The following is a 16,961-nucleotide window of genomic DNA, read 5'->3' as shown; positions in this document are numbered from 1 at the left end:
AATGAATGGACATCTATGGTTTGATTTCTTTGCCTGTGTTAATTGGATAGGTTGTAACTGACATCAGATGAGAAATTCATGTTACTACACCTTTGGTAATATATCTACTTAGAAAATTGGTGGTGTTCACTACTTTTTTCATCCGCTTCATGAAAAAAATTACATTTTATAAAAAAGTCTATAAACCTAAATTTATATTTTCTATCTGTTGCTACGGCTTAAACATTGTAGCAGTAAATATTTATTCACAATCAAAAGCGACATGTCTTTGAACAGAGGTTCAAAGTGAATTGTGACTCTTGTCTATATAATCCCTTACCACATGATAACAGAGCAGACACTTAAGCTGGTGTCACACATAACGACGACGACAACGACGTCGCTGCTACGTCACCATTTTCTGTGACGTTGCAGCGACGTCCCGTCGCTGTCGCTGTGTGTGACATCCAGCAACGACCTGGCCCCTGCTGTGAGGTCGCCGGTCGTTGCTGAATGTCCAGCTTCATTTTTTGGTCGTCACTCTCCCGCTGTGACACACACATCGCTGTGTGTGACAGCGAGAGAGCGACGAAATGAAGCGATCAGGAGCCGGCACTGTCAGCTGCGGTAAGCTGTAACCAGCGTAAACATCGGGTAACCAAGGGAAGCCCTTTCCCTTGTTACCCGATGTTTACGCTGGTTACCAGCCTCCGCTCTTGCTGCCAGCGCCGGCTCCTGCACTGTGACATGTGGCTGCAGTACGCATCGGGTAATTAACCCGATGTATACTGTAGCAAGGAGAGCAAGGAGCCAGCGCTAAGCAGTGCGCGCGGCTCCCTGCTCTCTGCACTGTGACATGTAGCTGCAGCACACATCGGGTTAATTAACCCGATGTGTGCTGCAGGAGAGCAAGGAGCCAGCGCTAAGCGCGGCTCCCTGCTCTCTGAACATGTAGCACAGCGACCTTATGATCGCTGCTTCTGCTGTGTTTGACAGCTAAGCAGCGATCATAACAGCGACTTACAAGGTCGCTGTTACGTCACCGAAAATGGTGACGTAACAGCGACGTCGTTGTCGCTGTCGTTTAGTGTGACACCAGCTTTAAACAACGGTCTCATTGCTTTTATTAACATGATCACATTTCCCCTATTTCTGCTCTCATAACTACCCCTATTACACCACTGCTTCTTTTAAATAAGCAAATGGTCGTCTTTGCATGGTTCTTTTGTGAAATTTAACATGACTTGGCTCACAGTTGTCTCATACTCGACCTCGTCTCTTCTACTGATGTTAATCTACCGGACAGGTAAAATTGTCCTCATTATTATTTTCAGAAAATATCTTTCTGGTTTAGTAACTAACACACACTACAGCCACACAAAGGACAATAAAGAAGGTGGGAATTACTGAGCTCCTGAGACACACAGAAGGTTATATATATATTTTGTAAGTTTTAATTGTAATATATTTGTTCTGTATTAATTGTCTTTGAAGAGAACCTCTCACCCTATGATACAGTATGTTATCTGAGAGAAGCATAATGAAGAAGAGACCCTGATTCTAGCAATGAGACACTTACTGGTCTGCATGCTGGCATTTTAATAAACAGTGTTTTCTCTTCTGCAGGTCTAGTGGTTCTCTGAATGCTGATCTGTGTAACCCTGCCTACACCTCTGATTGGCAACTTTTTGTCCATACTATACATTAAAAGAAAGTTGTTAGTAGTGGGGGTTGGGTTACACAAAGCAGGAGGACTACGTGAGACAAATAAACTGGTCCTCTAATGATAATCTGCTGATAAAACACTGATTTTATTGAAACAGCTCCCAGTCCAGTAAGTGACATCCCTAGAATTTGTTTCAGCCCCTACATCATGCAGATTTCAGTCTAAAAAGCAAAAACCTACTGACCAATTCCCTTTAATGTTCTTTTAAATGAAGACACATTTCATTTCAGTAGCCAGATAAACAGAGAACATTAATAATAATGGCTGAAACGGCAAAGATATAAATAAGTTAGTTGAAAGGACTGGTGAGGTATGTCCCCCTTTAAATACAATTGATATAATTGCAATTGAGGACAGAGTGATTTCCTAACAACTTAACGATATAAGGAATACAAGTAGACACTAAGATCAGTTCAAGAATAGTTTACTCACTGGTTGGCAAAATGTGTGATGGCTATAATGTCTCTAAGAGCCAACAGGCTTGAACATAAGTAGTCAGATTTTATACAGCAATATGCGGACACATGCGGCAATCTGCTGGTGATCACGTCAGTAGCTCACCCGTTACTCACCCCTTGCGTTGTTGCACATGATCAGGGTTATGTGCTGGTCTGGAAGCAGCATATTTTTGCTGTGTCCTTTGCATTCTCCTGCGCAGGAGACTCAAGCGTCTTCGCATGATAAATTGACATGCTGCAGATAGGAAACTCGCCCTGCAGGTCAGTTTACGCATCGTTAAAAAGAAGCACAGGCGGCATGAGATTTCTATTAATCCCATCCACTGTGCTTGTACGGTACAACACAGCATTTTGGACGTAGCGAAAATACGCTACTACTCCTGATCGTGGGCACATACCCTAATAAACACAATATCTGTACAGCTCACTGTGCATTACAGCACAGACACACAATACTGATCACAGCCCCTGCTCACAGTCTTCTTTCGTGTCCTCAGTGCCCTGCAGTAACTCAGCTGGTAATATGTGCCCTGTTGTGGCATACATTTGAAATCATATTCTACACACACACACACACACACACACACATGTGGCGCCCCTGACCTGGTCAGGCACCACTGAGTACTGCACCCATGCTGGGGACAGTGCAACACAGGTAATCCAGAAGGCTGACCGAGGTGTGACTACACAGGCGCATAGTGATCAGGTCTCACACATGTACCTTTGGGAGGACCCCTGGGGATCCCAGGAGGGGGCAAAGCCGGTGCGAAGCCTCCATCTCCACTCAAGGGGTGTGGTAGAGAGCCTGGTTGCTAGGTGACGTAGGCAAGAACAGGAGAGGAGGGAACAGTGAGTCAGTTTAGTGTGCAGCTCAGGGAAAGCAGACGTGAGGAGCAGACCCTGGAGCTGTGGCAGTCTAACAGCGTCCGCGCAGTGACTACCGACGGGGGAGAACGGTCACCTAGTAGTGCTACCCGAAATCCACTCACAGCTAAAGAGAGAGCAACGGAGTGGGAAGTAAGGAGACTGCCAGGGAGTTACCAGGCCCAAACGGGTAGCAGGTCCCAGTGCAGGGATAGATTCACCTTTCCTTTGCCAAACCTGCTTGAGGGGGCACTTCACACCCCCAAGACCACACTACAGAGTCCGCAGCCACGTAGCCACAGTTAGGGCCCATAGTTCACAGGAGGCAAGCTGCCGGAGTGTCCTGGTCCAGGCTACAAGCAAACGGGCCAAAACGAAGGGGAGAGAGGCACCAGCAACTTCCCTGGGTGACCCCCATAGGGACTAAAAGTCGGGGTTACCCCAAAACGTAAAGGGCTAAGGAAGGCGAGTCGGTAGCCACCCTCATCAGTCAGCCTGAAGGACACCTGGTTCCAGCCTGGTTCATCCCAGCTACGCCCGGGTTACTCACCCTGCCATCTTCAGTGAGTAAAACCCCTGAAAGACATTCTGCTTGTGTTGAGTTATTCTGCGCCTTGTGGTTCTACACACCTACACAGGGCCCTGGGGCTTGCCTCACTCTCAGGAGGCTATTACAACTGACTGCACCCACCATCAGCCTCAGGCATCCCTTAATCTGCAGTGGCGGTCCCCACTGACCGCAATTCTGAGAGTGGCGTCACGACAATCCTAGAAGAAGGTTTCCTACCTGTGACCAGACTGTTCCATCCACGTGGAGTCCCTGAAGGTAATGCACCGACACAACACTGGAGGGGCTTCACATCTGCCGTCACGAACAGGATAAGGACTAGACCTGTTCAGACAGCTGACCATGTGCCTGGGCGGTCCGCTTGAAAAATTGGAAGCGCCGCCATATTGCCACCATGAAAAGCGCACTGAAAAACAACAGCAGCCCGCGCTGGGAGAAGTTACCGCCCACGAAGAGGTGTGGCTACCCAGAGATCCCCTGCAGAGTCCTGACCTCGCAAGTGAAGAGAGCGGAGGCGTTCAGAGACGTCGGGACAGAAAGGGAGCCAGAAGCCTGCTGTTAGAGGAAATGGAGTCTGAACGCAGAGACCCAGAGCCAGGCTCCGCTGCCTGGTGGTGTCAGGAACTTGCCCAGTTCTGCGACCGACTGGAGGCCAGGGTCGTAGAACAGATCAGAGAGGGACGCACGGAGCTTCTGGAGATGGCTGCGGCGGTTCAGGCCTACGAGGGGAGAGCCACGCGACGAGTGCCAGACCGAGCGGCGACGACTCAGGCCCCGATGGTGCCACCGATGGGTGAGTCCAGTGTTGCCCTTGCCAGCGCGAGTGCCCCGACCCCTGCTGCCACGCCCGCGGTCCCTGAAGAGGCGCCCGGCGCGGCGACGCTGAGCCAGGCCGCAGCCACGCCAGGTGCGGCCCGCCAAGCCCAGGCCGCCGCAGCGATGCCCTTCCCGGCCCGCCAAGAACCGGCCACAGTAGCGATGCCCGCTAAGACTCCAGCTGCGACCCTGATTGAAACTGCGACGCTGATCCAGGCCGCCGCCATGCCAGGCGCGGCCCACAAAGACAAGATTGTACAAGTATTTACCCCGGCCTGCAAGGCCAGAGCAGACACCGCTCCCCAGTCCAAGGAAGTCCCTGCTAGGAAGTCCCTGCTGGGAGAGGACCCCGAATACTGGAAGCTGAAGGCTGACCTAGAGGCCCAGTTCCCACAGGAGATGGTGGACCGGTATCTGCTCCCCCCGCATACCCCCAGGAAGACTCTGGAAATATCCACGCCAAAAAGTCCACCGCCCTGGCCAGCCGATGAACACCCATCCCCAGCGCTGCCACAACAGGAGTGCTCAGAAGAACTAAGGGGGAGAGGAGGCCAGAAAGCTGAGAAGCTGACCCCGGAGCCATCAGCAGTGGATCCATGCCCAGAGCCAGAGATGTTGCCATACTCCCGCTGGGATGAAGAGGAAGATTTGTCCAGAATCCTCACCTGGGAGCCTGCAAGCAGTGAAGTAGCAGCCCAGCAGAATCCAGCCCGCAAGACACGGCGCCGCAGCAGAACAAAGTTTTCCCCTGCACCGCAATCTCCGGATAGAAAAGATGAAGTAACAGCCAGAGACTTGGAAGAGAAACGGTCTTTAAGGAGAGCTAAATCCCAGGTCAGAGGCCCACTTTGTCGAGGAGTTGTGGAAGACTTCAGTTTGAAGAGTGGATATGGTTTCATAGTTGCACCTGGTATGAAAGAAGGCATCTTTGTGAACAGAAGGGATGTGAGAGCCCATTTGCCTAGAGGACATCCAGGAAGAAAATTACAGATGGGAGATACAGTGGAATTCACAATGCATCAAGGAGAAAGAGGATGGTATGCACTCGACGTTACGCCATGTACCAGAGATTCCTATAGAAACCCAGCTGTCTCCATACCACAAGAAAAAGAAACAGATACAGAAGAAGAGGAAAGAAAAGACAAAGAACCCATTGATGAGACCACAACAGATGATGACAGAGATGGAGAAAGCAACAGGTGCCGCAGCCCTACAGGCCCAAGCCCTGGTGAGGAGGAATCTGTGTAAAGCAAAGTAAGAAGTACAGCAAGTTAAAGTTTTGACAAGTTTTGCAACGTTAATGTTCAAGAAATGTGCCCACATGAACTAGTGTGAGAAACCCATGAACCTTAAGGCTATGAACTGGCTATAGCCACAAACTCTCGCAGTGTAAATAGTTACCCCAGAGGTACCACCACCAGAGCCAGCCTGTTTATGGGGCCTGGCTCTCCACCACAAAGAGGGTACCTGGTCAGCACCAACTGTGGAGGCCGCCTCTACATCCTGCCAGAAGAGGCTGAAGGCGCAGATCCACCAGGCCAGGTATACCCTGAAACCACCGGACCATGAAAGCCGCCTCTACATCCTGCCAGAAGTGGCTGAAGGCGCGGCCAACGTGAGAGGGTTTAGGGTGGGTTAACGGACTTGTGGGTGGAGGGAGGTGATGTATGGTACCTGGTGGTTTTAAAATGTTTTACAATGTTTTAATGTTTTACGCATTTTAAAATGTTGTCTTGCAGCCCGAGGACGTGCTGGTGATAACTAAGGGGGAATGTGGCGCCCCTGACCTGGTTAGGCACCACTGAGTACTGCACCCATGCTGGGGACAGTGCAACACAGGTAATCCAGAAGGCTGACCGAGGTGTGACTACACAGGCGCATAGTGATCAGGTCTCACACATGTACCTTTGGGAGGACCCCTGGGGATCCCAGGAGGGGGCGAAGCCGGTGCGAAGCCTCCATCTCCACTCAAGGGGTGTGGTAGAGAGCCTGGTTGCTAGGTGACGTAGGCAAGAACAGGAGAGGAGGGAACAGTGAGTCAGTTTAGTGTGCAGCTCAGGGAAAGCAGACGTGAGGAGCAGACCCTGGAGCTGTGGCAGTCTAACAGCGTCCGCGCAGTGACTACCGACGGGGGAGAACGGTCACCTAGTAGTGCTACCCGAAATCCACTCACAGCTAAAGAGAGAGCAACGGAGTGGGAAGTAAGGAGACTGCCAGGGAGTTACCAGGCCCAAACGGGTAGCAGGTCCCAGTGCAGGGATAGATTCACCTTTCCTTTGCCAAACCTGCTTGAGGGGGCACTTCACACCCCCAAGACCACACTACAGAGTCCGCAGCCACGTAGCCACAGTTAGGGCCCATAGTTCACAGGAGGCAAGCTGCCGGAGTGTCCTGGTCCAGGCTACAAGCAAATGGGCCAAAACGAAGGGGAGAGAGGCACCAGCAACTTCCCTGGGTGACCCCCATAGGGACTAAAAGTCGGGGTTACCCCAAAACGTAAAGGGCTAAGGAAGGCGAGTCGGTAGCCACCCTCATCAGTCAGCCTGAAGGACACCTGGTTCCAGCCTGGTTCATCCCAGCTACGCCCGGGTTACTCACCCTGCCATCTTCAGTGAGTAAAACCCCTGAAAGACATTCTGCTTGTGTTGAGTTATTCTGCGCCTTGTGGTTCTACACACCTACACAGGGCCCTGGGGCTTGCCTCACTCTCAGGAGGCTATTACAACTGACTGCACCCACCATCAGCCTCAGGCATCCCTTAATCTGCAGTGGCGGTCCCCACTGACCGCAATTCTGAGAGTGGCGTCACGACAATCCTAGAAGAAGGTTTCCTACCTGTGACCAGACTGTTCCATCCACGTGGAGTCCCTGAAGGTAATGCACCGACACAACACTGGAGGGGCTTCACACACACACACACACACACACACACACACACACACACGCACACACACAACTAATCTGGCTGTCCTAGAATAATCAAATAGACTTTGTCAGACTCCTCTGGGGTGGAATAAGCCTAGATGCTCCTTACTGCTGTGACAAATCCTCAATCTAATGGTAGCTATTCTCTGCCCTGTCAGCAGAGGCGCTCTTCTCTCACAGTAATACGTTTGATGCTCCTCTCTGTAGAGGCTATGGTCACCCTTTGTTAGTAATGACAGCACTCTCATGCAGGTGGCTTGACCTTCTTTATAAGGAACAAAGAACACTGCTTGCCATTTCAACCTCCTCTTTAACCCTAACTAGTTCTATTTTGTGGAATATTAGTTAGATAATGTTATAATATTGCATGGCATTTAATAATACATATAAGCATTAAAGGGAATCTCTCAGGAGGTTTTTGCTATGTAATCTTAGGACAGCATGCTGTAGGGGTTAAAAAAACAAAACAAAACAAAAATCAACTGTGCTTCTCTTATCAGACTTAATGCTGTTGTTTACTTAAAGTCTTAAGCTGGGTTTACACGCTGCAACATCGCAAAGGACATCGCTGTAACGTCACCGGTTTGGTGACGCAATAGCGACCTCCCTAAGTCTCTGCTAAGTCTCTGGTGAGCGTTCAAACCGGCAAACCTGGCCAACAACTTACCAACGATCCGGACCTGCAGAGCGACCTAGCTGGTTGTTGGGGACGTTGATAAGCAGCCTTTTGAAAGGGAAGTTGCTAACAAAGTCGCTGAAAAGGATTCACACACTGAAACTTCATGCTGCACAACTGGAAACAAAGGACCTAGGAATGGTCCTGAACGACGTGTAGTGATCAGCAACTTCCAGCAACTTCACAGCAGGGGCCAGGTCGCTGATAGGTTTCACACACTGCAACATCGCAAACAACATCGCTATTGCGTCACAAAACCGGTGACGTTACAGCGATGTCGTTTGAGATGTTGCAGTGTGTAAACCCAGCTTTACTCACAGTGATCATTATTGCTATGATTAGGTGGCTCATGTCATGTTGTCCAGCACAGCCCCCTGCTGTGATTGACATCTTGCTGTCAATGCACAATCTCTATGGAGAGACTGGTGTGGGTGGGACATCTTTATGAACTCTGCTGCTTTGCTAAATCTAAAACCTCATATCAGAACAGCTGCAGCCAGTAAGCTAAGTGATACACTGTTAGATTTAGATTCAGTCTCTGTCTACATCATGCTGCTCTCAGATGAGGCAGCAAAAACCTGCTGACAGATTCCCTTTAAGATAATATTTGCTCAGTAAAAGGTTTTCTCCAGTGCAGCAGGTGCAGTTGTATGCCATTGCTACAACAGAAAGGTTAATAAAGTTCTGAACAATTCTGCTAGTCAAATTGTGAGGGGGGGGGGATTTAGTTGACACCAGGTCTTTATGCTTACAAAAAGGGGATGACCCATTTTTAACACTCAGATATAGTTCTTCTTTTAGCACATTTACTCATCTCCTTACCTAACCCTCCTCAACTAGAACAATTTACTGGTTGTTATCATTTAAACTGATCGCCTCCTCTAATTAGTGCTGCTCCTCTGATCCAGAACAGTTTTTCTTTTTCTTCTGTGCCCCTACGTCTCATGTTGTGTATGGGGAAATACAAAGCGAACGATGAAAAGGGAGGAGAGGGAAGATGGAAACCCCTGTGTTTAGAGGAAGGGGAGATGGTGACCCCTGATAAAACCTTCAGCTGGCTCCCCTGAGGTCCCTAAATAGGTTCTGCAGCTATACGCCGAACAGGATTCCTTGGCCCTGGCTGACCCTGAAATGGGCCATAGGCAATGAGTGGGCTGTATGAACGCTAGTCAACTCCACTAAGTCCAAAACAAAATCAAGGAAAACAAACAGGGGGAAGTAAACAACTTATCTCAACGATGACTTGGGGAGAGGAACAGCAACATACGTTTCGCCAGATGATTACAAGCTGATTGCTTGCAATCAGGACTGTATATAAACTTAACTTTCGCCAGCAAGGTATAAAAAGACACAGAGGGTGAGGAATGATTATTAGCAGCTGAAAGGAAAAGATCTCTGTATGGTCCTAAAGGGGAAAGAGTAAAGCTTGACAGAAAAGACACACAAAACTCTATTCACAGCACAGAGGAAAGGATGGCATATCAAGGAGCAGTGTGTGCAGCCAAACACAGCGACTTTCTGCAGCCAGACACCGCAGGGTTGTCTGTCAACTGTGACCGTACATTCTTAAGCTATGCCCCTTGGTGAGCGACATGAAAACCAATTGGGCATATTACACAGAACATCTGAGTATGCTGACGCGTTTTCATTGGCCAGCATTATAGAAAAAGGAAAAAAATGTCCACCAAGATTATCTGCGGTACACGCCCAATTGTTGAATGGAAAATTTACATAATTATTCCTGGAGGCATAACTTTGAGATTTTGGAAGAGAGGGGCAAAGAAGAAAAACTGTTCTAGAATCAGTTTCGCAGCACCAATTGGAGGATGTGTTTAGATTAAAAAAAAATCCAGTGAAAGTCCAAGTTTGGTGCTGTGATTGTATTGTGACCTCTGGTTCTTGACCCTGACATTTCATGATTTTTCATTTGTCTGCTTCTTTAAACTGCTGCTATTTTTCTGCTGTCATTCACCTTCATTGAGTCTCTGCTCCAGATAACAGTCCAATTTATCTCCTGCAGGCCTGCATTATCTGGCTCCTCTAGTACCACTACTACAACTACTACTGAAACACACTACAAAATCTAATTGAGGAGGCACTACTGAATTCTCAGTATCAATTTGAACTTTGCACTTCAAGAGATTTATTGCTATTTGCTAAACCTTGGATGAATAGCCATACATTTCTTTAGTTTCCTGACATGCTTTTATTAAAAAACAGCCATAGATTTAATTTATACTACCTGCTTCATCATTAATCTTTTTATTTTTCATGTATCTTACCAAATAATATGCCAAGATACATCATGAAGAGATGACATGTAATAAACACGCTGTATAATTCCATTTATATATCAGTTGTATAAATAATTATTTTGGTTCAAGGAGTTGTCCAGGTTTTTCTTGAAAGTCTGCATTCACATTATGTTAGTTGTGAATCCTTACAATTGCAGGGGATCTAATTGAAGCCATTCCCTGACTCCTGCCTGGGCCTTTGTCTGTGACTCAGGGGGCAGGCATGATGGCGTCATCATGCCAACTGCAACATTTAGTAGTTACCAGGCTAGAAGAAACCAATGCCACTGAAATCCTTATCACAGAGATGGATCATCTTGAGAAATATGATTTCTTTTTTTTTTTTAAAGGGAACCTAGCCTGTCATTTTTGTATATTAAATCGTCCCTAGTGTGTTTGATGCACCTTTATATGCTTAGGTGACGTGAATGCAGTACAAATCTTAGGTTTTAGTCATAGGGGTGGCACTTTTCCTTGGTTTAGTCACAGTCACTCAAAAGTTCAGGCCCGATATGTTTTAAACTTAGTCATGCCTCCCGCAGTGTGATTGATTGTCGTGACTGGCAAAACATTATGGCAATCACCCCTGTAATCCCACGCTTGCACAGTTACTCTCTCCTGACCAGGTAAGCGCATTGAATCTGGGTGTAAATCCACAGATTAATTTCATATGTACAAGTGCATGTCAATAAATTAGAATATCAAAAAGTTAATTTATTTCAGTAATTCAAATCAAAAAGGAAAACATGTATTATATAGAGTCATTACACACAGAGTGATCTACAGTATTTCAAGTGTTTATTTCTATTAATGTTGATGATTATGGCTTACAGCCAATGAAAACCCAAAAGTCATTCTCTCAGGAAAGTTAGAATATTCTAAAAGGGGCTGCTGATAAGTCTTTGTGATCTATTTTTGTTTCTATGGTAACGAATGTTACGTCACATGAAAGCTTTGTGTGTCTAATATATGTTCTCAAAATTTTGTGTTTGTTGCTTATGGCAACAGTGTTCTACACACGTAGGAAAACAAAATGGTGGAATCTAATGTGATATTCACAGCAACTGAGAGCAGAGAAGTGATAAAATTCTTGTTTCTGCAAGGAAATTCAGCAAATGATATTCATGGTGATATGTTGCAGACATTGGGGGATCAATGCCCTTCATATTCCAGAATTAAGAACTGGGTTGCCAAATATGAAGACGGGCCACTTCAGCTTCAATGATGAGGAACATCCTGGACAACTGAGAGCGATTGTTCTTCCAGAGATAGTTGATGCTGTGCACAACCTCATGCTGGAGAATCAAGGAATTTCAGCTAAAGCAATAGCAGACATCATGGGGATTTCCCATGAACGTGTTTGTGTCATTATCCATGAACATTTGGACATGAGGAAGCTATCTGCAAAGTGGGTCCCCAAATATTTGACCACAGATCAGAGAAGCATGCGAGTGAAAACTTCCCAGTCCACTTGTCAGCGTTTCCGGACTGATAAGAACTTCCTGAATCGACTGATCACTGTGGATAAGACCTGTATTTATTTGTATAACCCTGAAAACAAGGAGCAGTCAAAAGAGTGGAGGTACAGTTGTTATACTCGTCCATAGAAGTTCAGGGTGTAAAAATCAGCCAAAAGGTGATGGAGTCTGTGTACTGGGACAAGGAGGACATGCCGCTAGTGGACTACCTTCAAAAGGGTTCCGCCATCAATGCAAGGTATTACATTGAATGTTTGGACCAATTGAAGGCAGCTCTGAAGGCCAAAAGGCGCGGCAAGCTGTCCAAAGGAATCTTGTTCCTGCAAGACAACGCCTGCACTCACACTGCACAAGAAGCCGCGGCAAAACTGGCAGAGGTGGGCTTCCAGCTGGTTGACCACCCACCTTATTCACCAGATCTAGCTCCCTCCAACTATCATGTGTTTCCAAACCTGATGAAACACCTCAAGGATACCAAGTTTCACACCATTTCTGATGCCATTGCTGCTACGGATGCCTGGTTTGAGGCACAACTAAAATTCTTCTTTTTGCTAGGCTAACAGAAATTGGAATACTGATGTAAGACATCTGTTGACATCAGTGGAGAGCTTGTGAAATAAATGTAGTTTCATCATCCTATCTCGTTTATTTCTGGGTAAAGTCAAAGACTTATCAGCAGCTCCTTGTATAAGACCAACTGAAAAAAAATATTTTAAACTCAGAAATATTGGCCAACTGAAAACTATGAAAAGTAAATGCACTCAATACTTGTTTGGGGCTCCTTTTGCATGAATTACTGCATGAATGTGGCATGGCATGGAGGCGATAAGCCTGTGTCACTGCTAAGGTGTTATGGAAGCCCAGGGTGCTTTGATAGCAGCCTTCAGCACATCTGCATTGTTGGGTTTGATGTCTCATCTTCCTCTTGACAATACCCCATAGATTCTCTATGGGGTTTAGGTTAGGCGAGTTTGCTGGCCAATCTAGCACAGTGATACTGTGGTTATTAAACCAGGTATTAGTACTTTTGGCAGTGTGGACAAGTGCCAAGTTCTACTGGAAAATTAAATTACCATCTCCAAAAAGCTTGTCGGCAGAGGGAAGCATGTCTGAAATTTCCTGGTAGACGGCTGCGCTGACTTTGGTCTTGATAAAACACAGTGGACCTACACCAGCAGATGACATGGCTCCCCAAACCATCACTGAAATTTACTTTCATCTGAAAACAACACCTTGGACCACTGAGCAAAATTCAAAGAATCTGGCACTCAGATGTATTAAAATGCAACAAAAGATCCCTTTAATATTATGCACCATGGGTAGTGTACAAATAGAATTTTGATATTTCGGTCTCACTGACCATTTGTAAATATACACGGTCAGTAGTACTTGTGGTGGACGACCTTAAGGCTGTGAAAGGTGCACCATATGGGGATTGCTGCTGGGCTGCTGAGGATATTGGGATGAATCGGTATTGCGAAGGATTGCTGTGTGATATAGCATGCTTAATTTTTGCCAGAGACTGTTACGCTCACCGAGGAGCGGCGAACGTCCGGAGGTGGACCCACTGGACCGTGCACCGGACTCCCCTGAGAAGACGGCCAGCAGCGAACCCCTATACAGGGACTGTGCGGCGCCTCCCCAGAAGGCCTAAATGCACGGCAGCCAGGGACCGGAGGTAGGAGTCTCTGTACGGCCAGGCGTGGCTCGGGTACGATGTCCGTGGCAGGCGGAACACGGAAGTGGCACCGGAGATGTTTCACAGCAGGTGACGTCCACAGCCGGTACGGTACAGGTAGTGTCCACGGCAGGTATGGCACGGTGACGTCCACGGTAGGAATGGGTGGTGACGTCCACAGCCGGTACGGTACAGATAGTGTCCACGGCAGGTATGGCACGGTGACGTCCACGGTAGGAATAGGTGGTGACGTCCACAGCCGGAATGGTATAGATGGCACTACGGTGAGACACAGGATTAGAATCAGGTAACAAAAGTACGGATCATAAACAAAAGCATAGACAGATTAGGACACTGGCAATGCACTAATAGAGGCGTTGCTCGGGTGCCTGCTGCCGGGGGAAGTGAACTTAAATACCTATTAGGCAGCAGGTGACCTCTGAGATCACTTCCAGGATTTGGGGCATACCACTTTAAGAAAGGGGGCGTGGCCTCGCACGCAGCCTAGAATCACCTACAGCAATTCTGTGTGAGGAGGAAACTGCAGCAGGCCTTGGAGTGGGAGCAACGTCTGCAGAGCCCTGGGGCCGGTAAGTGGAAGGCCTTCTCTGCCTGGGAGTGGGGGCAGGAGTGCATGTGGGAGCCATGCTGGAACTGGGCAGATGTGAGGGAGAGCTCCCCCCCGGGGTCTGGTGGGACCAGGCGTTACAGTACCCCCCCCTGAAGCCCCCTCCTCCTCAGGAAGCTCCGGAGGAGACGAGGAGCATCCACGTCCTCCGCAGGAACCCACGTCCTCTCCTCAGGACCGAACCCCTTCCAGTCCACCAGATAATAGGTTTTACCTCGGACCTCCTTAGCCGCAAGGATGGCTTTTACCTCATAGACGTCATCATCACCAACAGGAGGAGGCGAGACCCCAGGATCACCATGGAAACGACTCAGGACCACCGGCTTGAGGAGGGACACATGGAAGGCGTTCGGGATGCGAAGTGTCGACGGCAGCTTCAACTTGTAGGACACCTCATTGATCCGTCGGAGCACTTCAAAGGGACCAATGAAGCGGGGACCCAGCTTGTAAGACGGCTGTTTCAGGCGGACATACTTGGACGAGAGCCAGACTTTATCTCCGGGTCGGAAGAAAGGAACATCCAGACGTTTCTTGTCAGCGTGTTTCTTCATGCGGACAGAGGACCGTTCCAGAGCCGACTTAGTCTCAGCCCAGACGGCGGAGAAGGACCTCACGAGGTCATCAGCTGCAGGGTTGCCTGAGGAACTTGTCACAGGACACGGCACTTTGGGTCGCTGTCCATACACCACCTGGAACGGAGATTTAGCAGAGGACTCACTGTCATGGTTGTTATAGGAGAACTCGGCCCACGGAAGCAGTTTGACCCAGTCGCTGTGGTGTTCGTCCACGAAGTGGCGGAGATAGTTATTCAGGATTTGGTTAATGCGCTCCACTTGCCCATTGGACTGAGGGTGGTAGGCAGAGGAAAAGTCCAATTCCACATCCATCATCTTGCAGACTGCTCTCCAGAACCGAGCGGTGAACTGGACCCCTCTGTCGGACACGATATGGAGAGGCAAGCCATGAAGCCGGAAGATGTGTTGGATGAAGAAGTCAGCAAGAACCGGAGCGGACGGTAGCCCGGAGAGTGGTGTGAAGTGGGCCATCTTGGAGAACCGGTCCACTACCACCCAGATGACTGTGCAGCCAGACGATTTTGGCAGGTCTGTGATGAAATCCATGCCGATATGTTGCCATGGAGCGGATGGTACAGGTAAAGGAAGCAAAGGGCCCGCCGGCAGGGTCTTCGGGACCTTGTTCCGGGCACAGGAGGAACAGGATGAACAAAAGTCCTGGACGTCTTGACGTAACCCTGGCCACCAGTAATATCGGGATATCAATTGCAGAGATTTCTTTTGACCCACGTGACCTGCTATTCTGGAAGAGTGTCCCCACCGGAGTACACGTTCTCTATCGACCTCAGCAACAAACGTCTTACCGGGAGGAAGGTGATGCATGCCGACTGGAGCCACCATTAGTTTGGAAGGTTCAATGATGTGCCGAGGTTCATCCTCCTGGTCCTCTGACAGGAATGATCGAGACAGCGCATCGGCTTTCAGGTTCTTCTCGGCTGGACGGAAATGCAGAACGAAATCAAAGCGGGCAAAGAATAATGACCATCGGGCCTGTCGGGGGTTTAGCCTGTGGGCTGTCTGAAGATATGCCAGATTCTTGTGGTCAGTATAGATGGTAACTGGATGCAATGACCCTTCCAGCAGGTATCGCCATTCCTCCAGAGCCAGCTTGACTGCCAGCAACTCACGGTCTCCGATTGAGTAGTTTCGTTCTGCTGGGGAGAAAGCCTTAGAAAAGAAGCCACAGGTTACTGTCTTACCCTCTGACGTTTTCTGTGTAAGGACCGCACCGGCTCCGGATGAGGAGGCATCTACCTCAAGGATAAACGGCTGGTTAATGTCGGGTCTGTGTAAGGCTGGAGCAGAAGCAAAGGCACGTTTAAGGGACAGGAACGATTCTTCAGCTTCCGGTGTCCATTTCTTCGGGTTCTCCCCTTTGCGAGTGAGAGAGGATATGGGGCGCACTAGAGATGAGAAATGTGGAATGAATTGCCGGTAATAGTTGGCGAATCCCAGGAATCGCTGGATAGCCTTCAACCCTTCCGGACGGGGCCATTTCAGTACGGCTGAAACCTTGTCAGGATCCATCTTCAGGCCGGTATCCGAGACTATGTGGCCAAGGAAGGGTAACGAGGTCTGCTCAAACAGGCATTTCTCGAGTTTGGCGTAAAGGCGATTCTCTCTCAATCTCCGCAGGACCAGACGGACATGTCTTCGATGGGTATGCAAGTCCGGAGAGAAAATAAGGATGTCATCTAAATACACAACTACGCAGGTGTAGAGAAGATCACGGAAGACGTCGTTCACAAACTCCTGGAAGACCGCCGGTGCGTTACTGAGCCCGAAGGGCATCACTCGGTATTCATAGTGCCCATCACGAGTGTTGAGCGCGGTCTTCCATTCGTCTCCCGACCGAATGCGAACCAGATTGTACGCACCCCGGAGATCTAGTTTGGAAAAGATCTTGGCACCTCGGAAACGGTCAAACAGTTCCGGTATAAGGGGTAGCGGATACCTGTTTTTCACCGTGATCTTATTCAATCCGCGGTAGTCAATGCAGGGCCGTAGACCCCCATCCTTTTTTCCCACAAAGAAGAATCCCGCTCCGGCGGGAGAGGAGGATTTTCGGATGAAGCCTCGTGCTAAATTCTCCTTTATATAGTCAGACATGGCTTGGGTCTCTTCTCGCGACAGTGGGTAGATGCGCCCACGAGGAGGGGTTGTACCTGGGAGCAGGTCGATGGGACAATCGTAGGGTCTGTGTGGCGGCAACGTCTCAGCTTCCTTTTTGTCAAAGACATCGGAAAAGGACCAGTAGGCGGGAGGTAACCCGGGAAGGTTGACCGGTTTGACTGGT

The sequence above is a fragment of the Anomaloglossus baeobatrachus genome, chromosome 6 (genome assembly GCF_048569485.1).
Source record: "Anomaloglossus baeobatrachus isolate aAnoBae1 chromosome 6, aAnoBae1.hap1, whole genome shotgun sequence".
Lineage (NCBI taxonomy): Eukaryota > Metazoa > Chordata > Amphibia > Anura > Aromobatidae > Anomaloglossus > Anomaloglossus baeobatrachus.
The sequence above is the reverse complement of the archived record's forward strand: the minus strand, read 5'-3'. Positions refer to the sequence as shown.